Genomic DNA, 10,292 nt, shown 5'->3' with positions numbered 1-10,292 from the left:
ATCCAGTGCGCAGAGAAGACTGCTGGCTTACAGTCACAACCAGACAGATATACTTTCAGTTCAACACATGAAGTCACCGTACATGGAAAAATACAAGTTGGTTCAGGGTGCCTTAAGGAAGGACCATATATGGCACACATGATTAGTTCAAAGTTTAGCTATTCATTACTGGGGAGGTCATGAAGGGTGACTCCCTTTCGTCTTGGTGCTTTGGGAGTGTAGGCACGGAGCCTCCAGGAATGTGCTTATCGCACCCTAAAGCCAGATGTGACCTTGAGTCCCAACCTCTAATTGTGATCCAAACAGCTTTTCTTAATTGAATGGAAGATGACATAGTACTACTTTGTGGGAGTTCATCCTTTTCAGAAACTCATCCATACATGTTTTCTAGCCACTATAGCAGAACCTAAAATGGATGCAGCAGCACAAAACCCATCAAAAGAAAAGTCAAACAGGAACCCAACTTCTTTTTTCCATTGTGAAAAGCCTGGATGCATAATATTCATGCTGCTGGATTTCTTCAGCCCCCACCTGAAATTTTTTGAAGCAGGGGCTGCACTTTATATGTGGTGAGCTTGGCAGACATTAAGGCAAAATTGAGTCTGTGAATGCTGTATCAATGGCTCCCTCAATCTTCTTGTCTGTAACATCAGCCGATGCAAGCCTTTTGAGAAAATGGTTCCACTTGAAGACAAGCCAGCTATAATGATATTGACTTTAACATTTGCAGGAAACTCTTCCTGGAGACCATCAAGAGGATATGTTTTGGAGAGAAATTGCAGAAAACCTGGCTTCTCCACATCTGACCATTCTTGAGAAAGAAACTCTCTGATGGCTGTATGGATTTGTAATGAATCACGTTCTTTGCAGTTGTATTGGTCAAAACAAGTCGGCATCACCTTGCTCGGAAGATTAAGGCAAAGATAAGTGCATTTGCAGATGATTCATATGTTCATTCAATTCTACCACCTAGACATGTCTACCACATTGGTCACCTCTTTCTCAGAGGTGTCAGTGTACAGATCCTGCTCTGGGATTATCCTGTACTGTTTCATGGGGAGGTGGGGGACACATCTCCTGCTTTGAAAGCAGGAACTACTGTTTTATTAATTATAGCCCGATGTAGCTTTGAGGCTGTTACTTGGGGTCATCGACAAACTGGGGACAAACTGGGGAGCCTCTTCTCCTGAAGACTGAGGGCCTGATTTTGAGATTGGTGGTCCTCCTGTTGGCTTGCCACTGGTGCGCCGACAGGAGGACCACTAAGCCCGTAGTGCACATGCCCGCTGGATTACGAGCGCTGACTGCACCTTCCTGCACGATGTGGCTTGCACCATGTAATACATACCACACCATGCAGGAAAGGGGGTGCAATTCCAAGTGGGCACAACATGTGCCCCCCTGCATGCACCCCCAGGCCCAGGATCGGCAGGGGGCCTGTTACTGCCATTACGTTGGCAGTGGACAGGCAACCCGCAATATGCTTTGTGGTGCCTCAGTAGTGCCACCAGCATATTACTGCTCCTGACTGCTGGGTCACAGCAGCAGGATCCTGGATCCCGGCAGACGCTGCGGTCCTGTGGGCCTTCTTACTCAGAATCAGGCCCTGAGTCTTCACATACTTTCTCCTTACTAAAAGATTTCCCCCCAAGTTGAATCAATAAAGGCGGATTTTGTCCTCATAGGAAAAAGTATGAGCTCGCTTTCTAAGCAAGAGCACTTCCGGCTTTCCTATTTCATCATGGAAACAGGGCTGGGATACTCCGCAAGCTCCCGCGGGATTGCCACCATGATAAGATCAGCAGATAAATAAGTGAAATAGAAAAGTGTAATTCCTGCTATACCACTAACAGCTCTACGGAGGTGGCCGCACTCATAAAAAACCTTTATTTCAACAGTCAAGTTATCAGTATCCCTCACAACCTGCCAACGCAATAAGTAAAGAATCCTGATCTCCAATGAACAAATCACTGCTCACCTAAAGAAAGAAAATCAATATAAATGCAATCTATGTAAAATACACTTATCTTAGAGCAGGTGGAATTCATACTATTCTACAGAAAAAAACAAGACATGTATCACGTTATCACACTTTTATAGGCTACAGGTCAGGCTCTGCTGCTCTGGCTAAATTAAACTTTACAAGTATAGGTGAGATCTGAACTCTGAAGAGAAAGACCTCATGTCTGGAACAAGACATATGCACAAGGACAGCAATGTTCCAACCTTCAGAGCTGTAACCTTCCTAAAAATCTTTTCCATTGAGGAACATTAGCTCCCCACAGTATAGCATAAAAAAAATATTGGGAGTTCTTGGACCACCAGGTGACTTAATATAAATTGTACGGCACTTGTGCTACTCAGCATGTACATGAAGATACAAGTCTCTGATAATTCATCTAATATGTTTTCTATGTTCCTCAGATGCCTCTTGATAAAGAGTCGACTGAAGCATGTTTTTAATGCCTCACATGGGAATTTATGAATGACGAGTTACTGGGATGTGGTCCTCCAAAGAGTAATCAATGCAGCATAGAGACCACAGAGAAATCCCCCAAGGGATGAAGGAACCGTTTAAATCACCTGCCACGAGCTCTCCAAGACTCCAGTGCTGGCTCCAGCCCAGAAGAGACCTGCAGTCGCAGCAAATACATTAAACTCGGAAATATCATGTCGCTCTTTGCTGCTCTGGTGCCAAGCCAGGTGGCATTTTCTGCTTGCTGTGATTGTGGTATGGAACAGGAGTGCGTATGTTCAGGCTCCGCTCAATCCCCAGTTTGTGCAGACATCAGAAGACTGCACCACCAGGGAGGATATCCCTAGTCACTCAACTAAACATCTTCAGTTCTAGTGGAAGGATCCCTGCAATTCAGCTAGAAATCTTCTGTTCAAGCGTCAGCCCCACTGCGGACACCCTCTTGGATCTGGAGGAGCCAGTGGACTTCACTATATCATCTTCAAGCCAGTCATTGGTAGCATTTAAAGTAGGTCCAGCTTACTCTAGTGTAGACAGGCACAAGACTGGCTTCACTGCACCGAACAGGCTGACCATCCGAAGGCCAGTGGCAGCATTGAACGAGGCAATGGCCTTTGCTGTTTCAAGCAATTTTCAAATACTGCAAAGGTACTGCAGCATAGAGACATGGGTGTCGCTTTCTTGGTACAACAGGTGCAGTGCACCTGGCCTTAGAGGTCTGTGGGGCCCACTGAACTCTTGTCATTAATGTATTTCATAATTCAGAGAGTGTCAGGGGGGGATTTCCTGTGCACTAGGACCTATGGCACAGTGGCTATGCTACTGCCTAGAGACACATGATCATCTGCATGCCTCAATCTTGTTCACAGAATCTTCCAGTATCTGACCTCATGACCTTTAGAGATGTGCCTCTAGAAAGGATTTAATTTCCACTTGGCTTCTGCAGTCTCCCACATCATTGTTGGCTATCAAACAGATCTGGCATTGAGTCTGAGGTCTGAGAATAGCTGTTAAGTGTTCCAACGCAGAGTGCGAACAGGTGGGTGCTAATCCTGACTGCAGCACTTTAATGAATCGTGTGATCTTAGGCAAACAAATTAATTTCCATGTACACCAAATTATAAATGTTTTTTAAATTAGTATTTTTGCTGTTTGGTTTTGTTCTACGTATTTGTAGACTCCCAGCATCATCATTACATCCTAGTCTTTATGGCTAAATGTCAACAATCCCCCTCCTACGATTCTCCCCCTGCAATACAAATGCCCTGTGTAAAGCCCTGATTAATTCACGACAGCACTCTGTTATATAGGTAGCACTACTTTAAGGTCAGCGATATAAAAGTGGGACTAATTGAAGGTTGCCATTCAACCTGGGCCTTTCAGAAAAAAGATGGCCAAGAGGTGAACAAAGGGCATAAGGGCGAAAAACAATGCCATAAAGACCCAAGTCCATCCTGCATCGTTCTGGAACTGGAAATTAAAGACCTACTGTCGTCGGTTCCATTCCAGTTCGGTCGAAATCATATAATTTGCTATGGGAGCATGCATTCTGAATAGAATGCAGGCTCTCATAGCAAAATGCTAAGGTGCAGTTCATCCCTGCACCCCAGGGCAGGCACCTCAAGATGCCTGCAGTGGGTGCAGGGATCAACAGGGGGTACCATAGGTGCCCCCAAGGCCACCATTAGATGACCTTGCACCAATGGGTCTCTGCTGGGGGTCCCCTATACTGTTTCTTAATGCTTTTTTGTGCTGGAGTGGCAGGCACAAATAGGCAGTAGGAAACTGCCATCGTAATCCCTCGGCCAGAAAGAGCTGCCCAGGGGATTACTGTGGGCCTTCTGAATGGTAGACGGGCTCTCTGAGCCCGTAGTAAGTAATTCAAAAGACTGATTTGGACTCCCTTCTAACCGAGCTCAACGAAATGACTCAGGGCCATATGTATCATACTTCCGTTTTGCGAAATCCAAATAGCGAATTTTAAGGAATCGCTATTTGGAATTCGCAAAACGGTATGTATGTACAAAATCGCTTTTTAATAGCGATTCCTTACCATTACTAATTTGCGATTAGCAAATTGCTAATCGCAAATTACCCATTCATTTCTATGGGCCAGGAGGCCCATAGGAATGAAGAGGCAATTTGCGATTAGCAATTTGCTAATCGCAAATTAGGAATTTTTTCAAGGGTGCAGGGGTGTCTCAAGAACACCCTGCTGCAACCCTGAAAAAGACATTTGGGGGCATATGGCGCACATACATGCCCGAAGGGCATATATGGGCGTCATATGGCACCTTTTGTTTTTTGGAAAAAAGCTTTTTGAAAAGAATTCACAACTTACCACCAACTAGAAGTTGGTGGTAATTTGCGAATCCTTAATGGCATTTTTTGAATATTTTTTGTTTGATACATTGCATTTAAGGAATCGCAAAATTTGCGATTCCTTAAGTGCAATCGCAAAATAAGGAATAGCAAATTTTGCTATTCCTTATTATGCATCAAACATGTTTGAGACATACCATTTGTCAAATTAGCATTCGCTTGATACATATGGCCCATAGTCAGGAGGGAATCCAGATCGGTGCCTATTATGCGGCAAGGAGGGCTCCGACCGATGGTCGGTGGCCTCTCGGCCTGCATCCTACTCGGGCCCATTGTGTTTCACATAATGTCCTTCATAATGTCTACGAGAACTTTCTAGTTCTGAGGCACAGAAAAAAAAAAAATTAATGGGGGGTAAGATATTTTGAGGAAGATTTATCAATAACCCAAAAGTGTCTGCGTTTTCTGTGCGAAAAGTGTCCACATGTCCATAATGTGCGTGTAGACAAGTGTTGTGTTAAAATGTGGTCATTTACATAATTTTCCTGAAATTTTGCATAATGATGCAAAAGAATATAACACAAATTTTGCATATCCCAAATATTTGCTTTGTAGCCCAAACATTTTTTTTTTGCATTGGAATCTTACCGAAATGTAAAACAATGGTGTGGGCACGGACATAAAACCTTTCTGGCCACCAAAGTATGGGGTGATATCAGCAGTTCAGTATCTTAGTAGATATAATTCTGCGATGCCTTCCAACCTTGCCAGGCAGCGCAGTATCTTTGGTTGCTTCACTGCGTTGAACAACTTTCCACTAACTCTGCCCCTCTGTCTTAAAAACTATAGCCACAGACCTCTTATTGGTTTAGGAAGACAGTCTTAGTTCTTGAAGTAAAAGTGCATGAATATGGCATTGCGAGCTACAATATTCTGTACAGTATATCATTTACATATTGCTTTTAGTTTTCTTGGTTATTGGTGCCAAAATATGCCACCATTTTAGTTAAAAAGATAAAATCACTGCTCCTATTAGGCTGTGACTTTCAAAGCATGACCATAAAGTCTGAGGAGTTTTATCAGCTTGCAGTTCATTTGTGGATCTGATGGATCTAGCCCTTGCAATATAGCAGCTTCACTTGTCCTTGTTCCTCTGAAAATATGATTTTTCCTTAATGAAGTGACTAATGCTGTGTAAAGTTTGGGGCATATACAGATTAGATGGATAAGGTCCTCTTTTTTAGTATCACAAAGTCAGCATGCTGTAGGCCCTTTAAGTATCCAGCTCGGCTGATCCACTATTGACGCTATTTTTCCAAAGCGAAGTACCATCAATTGTTAGTGTACCAAAAATATAAGGTTCAAGTAAGGTGCTGGTGTAAGGGTCTTATAATTTTTAACCACCATCCAGGCGTGTGATCTGTGGCTCACTGTATTTTTATTGAGTAGCGAGGAATTCAATGTTGCAGTTTTATTTATGGCTTGTTTAAAAGTTGTGAAAGGGAGATTATTGTTCCATAGATCAGCAGTGCATGTAGTTGTTAACTCTTTATGGTGATATTGATTGTACACTGATTTTTTGTCATTTTGTAGTTCTGTCCAAAGAGTCGTGTAAAGTAGTGCTAGCGTAAGATATCATTGGTAGCATTTTTGCCGCTATCAGTCCTAAAGGCAAAAGCTAATACAATGGTTCTATGTGACATATAGTTTGTCTGCTCTTGATGATTTAATCTATTATCGATATAAACCCCCAGGTATTTTTAGCTGGTTACTTCATCCAGCGGTTTACCTTCTAACCAGATATTCTGCTGGGTGCTAGGGTGATTGCTAATGAGCATTGTTTTGGTTTTAGATGTATTGATTTCTAGTTTGTTAGCTGTTATATATTCCATCGTTTCAGTAAGTGACCTTCGGAGGCCAACCTTAGTTAAGCTCAATACAACCCCATTATCTGCATATGAGAGATGGGATAAAGATAGCTTTCACAGATGCGGTGGATGGGAGTTGGTCTTGTTAAGCTGTTGCATCAAGTCAGACATAAACAGATTGAAAAGATGTGGGGTCAGCACACATCCTTGTTTCAAGCCCTTGTTTGTATTCAGCTTTCTTGATATTCTGGAGCCGTCACCCAGCTTTATTCTTATCTAGGTTTGGGAGTAGAATAACATTATGCCTCTTAGTAGGCAATCAGGTATGTGCCCACCTCTCAGATTTATCCACAGGTAGTGAAGATCCACCCTGTCAAAGGCTGCTTTTTTGTAATCTATGAAACAAAGATGCAGGTTTTGGATTTTCTGCTTGCATTTTTCTGCTAATAAAGAGAGAGTTAGAATATTTGTGGTCATTCTGATCCCTTTTCTAAAGCCTGTCTGGTTAGTGGAGATCAAATTGAACTTGTCCGACCAGTAAATCAGGTCTGCCCAAGATCAAAAAGACGAGCTAGTTAGCTTCTACATCTGGTAGTTCAATAACCCTATAATTGGTCAGGTTAGCTCTCTCTCCGCCTTTATAAATTGGTGTAATAATTGAGCCTTGTCAACTGGATGGTATCCGATTTAGTAATTCTAATTTGTTTTAAAGTGTGGCCAGATGTTTGCTCCAGAAGGTTGGATCATGTTTACAAATAGCTTGAGGGATGCCATTAGGCCTTGGATTCCACCTCCTCTACCTTTACATATTATGTTAGTTATTTCCTCTGCTGAGTAATATGAAGAATCTGTTTTATATTCCTTTAGAATGCAGGTACCTGCGTTTCTACAATAAGAGTTTGCTGCTTTTTCAATCACAGTTGCTTGATCTTGCTGATTTGAGCCATCCAAGTACTTAAGAGGCAGTTGTTCAGGAGTTTTGTTCTCCAGAACTCTCCTTGTTAAAAATTCAGCCCAATTGTGTTCTTGTATGTTTCAGGTTATGCCATTCACTGGCCTTTTCAGGTTGTTTATTATTTCCCAGAAGGTGCTGGAGTTGGTTTGCCTAAAACTGAACAGAAGTTTTAACCAGAACCTCTCATTTCTATTTCTTTTGTCTTGCCATAACTTCTTTTTGTATTCTGTCCTCAGATGACGTATAGGATCCCATGCTGTTTAGTCAAGGTCCATTGTTCTTAGTCTCCTGATGGCTTTCTTTAGTTCACGTTTCAGAATTTGAACTTCACTCGTTGTTTCCTTGCGATTTTTGTTTCTTGGCACCTGATTTTGCGACTCTAAATATGCTGCATCGAAAAAACACAAAACACATCTAATTGTTTTATGGTTTAAATTTCTGCATATGCTTAAGTAGTTTACTGACTTGTGAGCAGTGGTCAAAGTGATTTAAAAAGTGATTTTAAAAAGTGTGGTAATTGTGATCCTGAGAAGGTTGGGGATAGGAGCAGTAAGTGCAGATCTGTGAAAACCGATCATAAGTTACTTGTGTTCTGGTTCAGAGAGGACCTAGCCTTGCAGTTCATGCACAACAGTCCCTGTTGGTGCAGGACTAAGAGTGCTTCCCATAAAGCTAGGTCTAATCTGAGGTGGCATGATGTGCAAAAGGACAATGTGTTGAAATGCTACCCCAAGGGATTGCCAGTGGTTAGAACTTTTGCAAGCATCCAACCATCACTTTTTTTTTATGATGTAACATGATAGGTGGCCAAGCGTATGCCGAGTAGTGGCGCCTTCCTCACTGTTCCACTGAAGCCAAGCTACACCCGATTGGAGAGACCCAAACAAGCTGAAAGTTCTGTCTTGTGTTGCTTGTGTTCTGGTTCAGAGAGGACCTACTTTAGTAGCTCAGAATGGACTGTTCATATTGGAGCAGAACCAAGACTAACTTGTATACGCCTGGATCTAATCTGAGGTGGCATGGCGGGAAAAAGAACAATTGGTTTTTATACTAACCCTAGTGATTGCCAGTGACAAAACCTATTGCAAGCATCCTCCCATCACCTTTTACATGTTTGGTGCAATGCCCTAAGCGTTCAAGAGTACATGGGTTACTTTCTGTGCCAGTGGAAGCAAGTTACATCTGACTGAAGAGTCCCAATCACATCAAATGTCCGGTCTTGGGTTTCTTGTTTTCTTGTTCAGAGAGGGCCTTGTTTGGCAGTTTAGGCTGTATATTTCATGCAGAGCAGAAGCAAGACTGATTGGCACAAGGCTGGGTATAATCTGGGATGGCATGGTGGTGAAAGAACGATGGGTTGGTATGCCACAGCGAGCGATTTCCGGTGGGTATGCTTATTGCAAGCATTCTTCCGATCATCTTTTGTGTGTTTCAGTCAGTCTGTGGACAGGGTGAGACACAAAACTTGAAAGATTCTGTAACTATTTTGTTGGGTTTTCAACTACTGGTAACTGCAAATAACATGCAATGCTCACACTTTAAATGTAAACTAAATGCAAGGTACAAGTATTTTCGGGAAATGCATTGATCTGTTAGGAAAGTTCACTTGGTTACTGCAATCACTTCAGATAACTGAGGGGCATATTATCAAGGGGGCGATAGGAAATTATCGCCCCTTTAGCGGCCGTTTTTGGCCGCTAAGCGGCGATAATTCTATCGCCCTATTAGCAAGCTGTCGCTGACAGCAGTTAGCGACAGCTTGTAGGCGATAGCGAGCGGTTTGGGGCACGCTTTGCACGTCAGCGATATTTATCGCTAATGACATGCTAAGTGGGCGTACCCAACCTGTTAGCAACTGAAAGCAGTCGCTAACATCGCTATCGCCTATTACCAACACAGGCGTAGCGATGGAAATATTCACACTAAGCGCGAATATCTCCAAAAACTAATGCCTGCTCAGAACAGTTCTTAGCCATTATATCCAATGGGAAGTGGATATAATGGCTAAGACCCTGTTAGCGATGGTAACTAGACATAATATCGACTCCACAATATCGAATGGATAAAATATCGAGTAAAAAATATCGATAATAATAAAATATCGAAAAAAAAAATATCGTTGGGAAAAATATCGAATGAAATAATGTTAAAAAAATATCGAGTACAAAAATATCGACTCAAAAACATCGACAAGACAAAATATCGATATATAGTCAAAGTACAAAATATCGATAATATGTAGAAAAAAAGTAATAAATGTTATTTTTTAGTAATAGTAATATAAATAGTAGTTAATGTTTAGGAGCGGGATGTTGGGTTAATAGAGGATAAGGGTGGGGAGTAATTTAAAATAAATAATTAATTACTATATGTTTGTAAACATTTTTAACATTAATTAATTGGTAAATAATTATTATTAATTACTTAATAAATTTAATAATTAATATTAATTCGTTAATTAATGATTATAATTATTGTACATAGTTTAAATTATTAATTATTTGGTAAATAATTATTATTAATTAATAAATTTACTAATTTATATTAATTAGTTAATTAATTATTATAATTATTTACATATTTTAAATTATTAATTATTTGGTAACTAATTAATATTAATTAGTTAATTAATTAACTAATTAATATAATTTAGTTAATTAATTTATATAAT

This window comes from Lissotriton helveticus, chromosome 10 (assembly GCF_964261635.1).
Source record: "Lissotriton helveticus chromosome 10, aLisHel1.1, whole genome shotgun sequence".
Lineage (NCBI taxonomy): Eukaryota > Metazoa > Chordata > Amphibia > Caudata > Salamandridae > Lissotriton > Lissotriton helveticus.
This window is presented reverse-complemented; position numbering follows the sequence as displayed.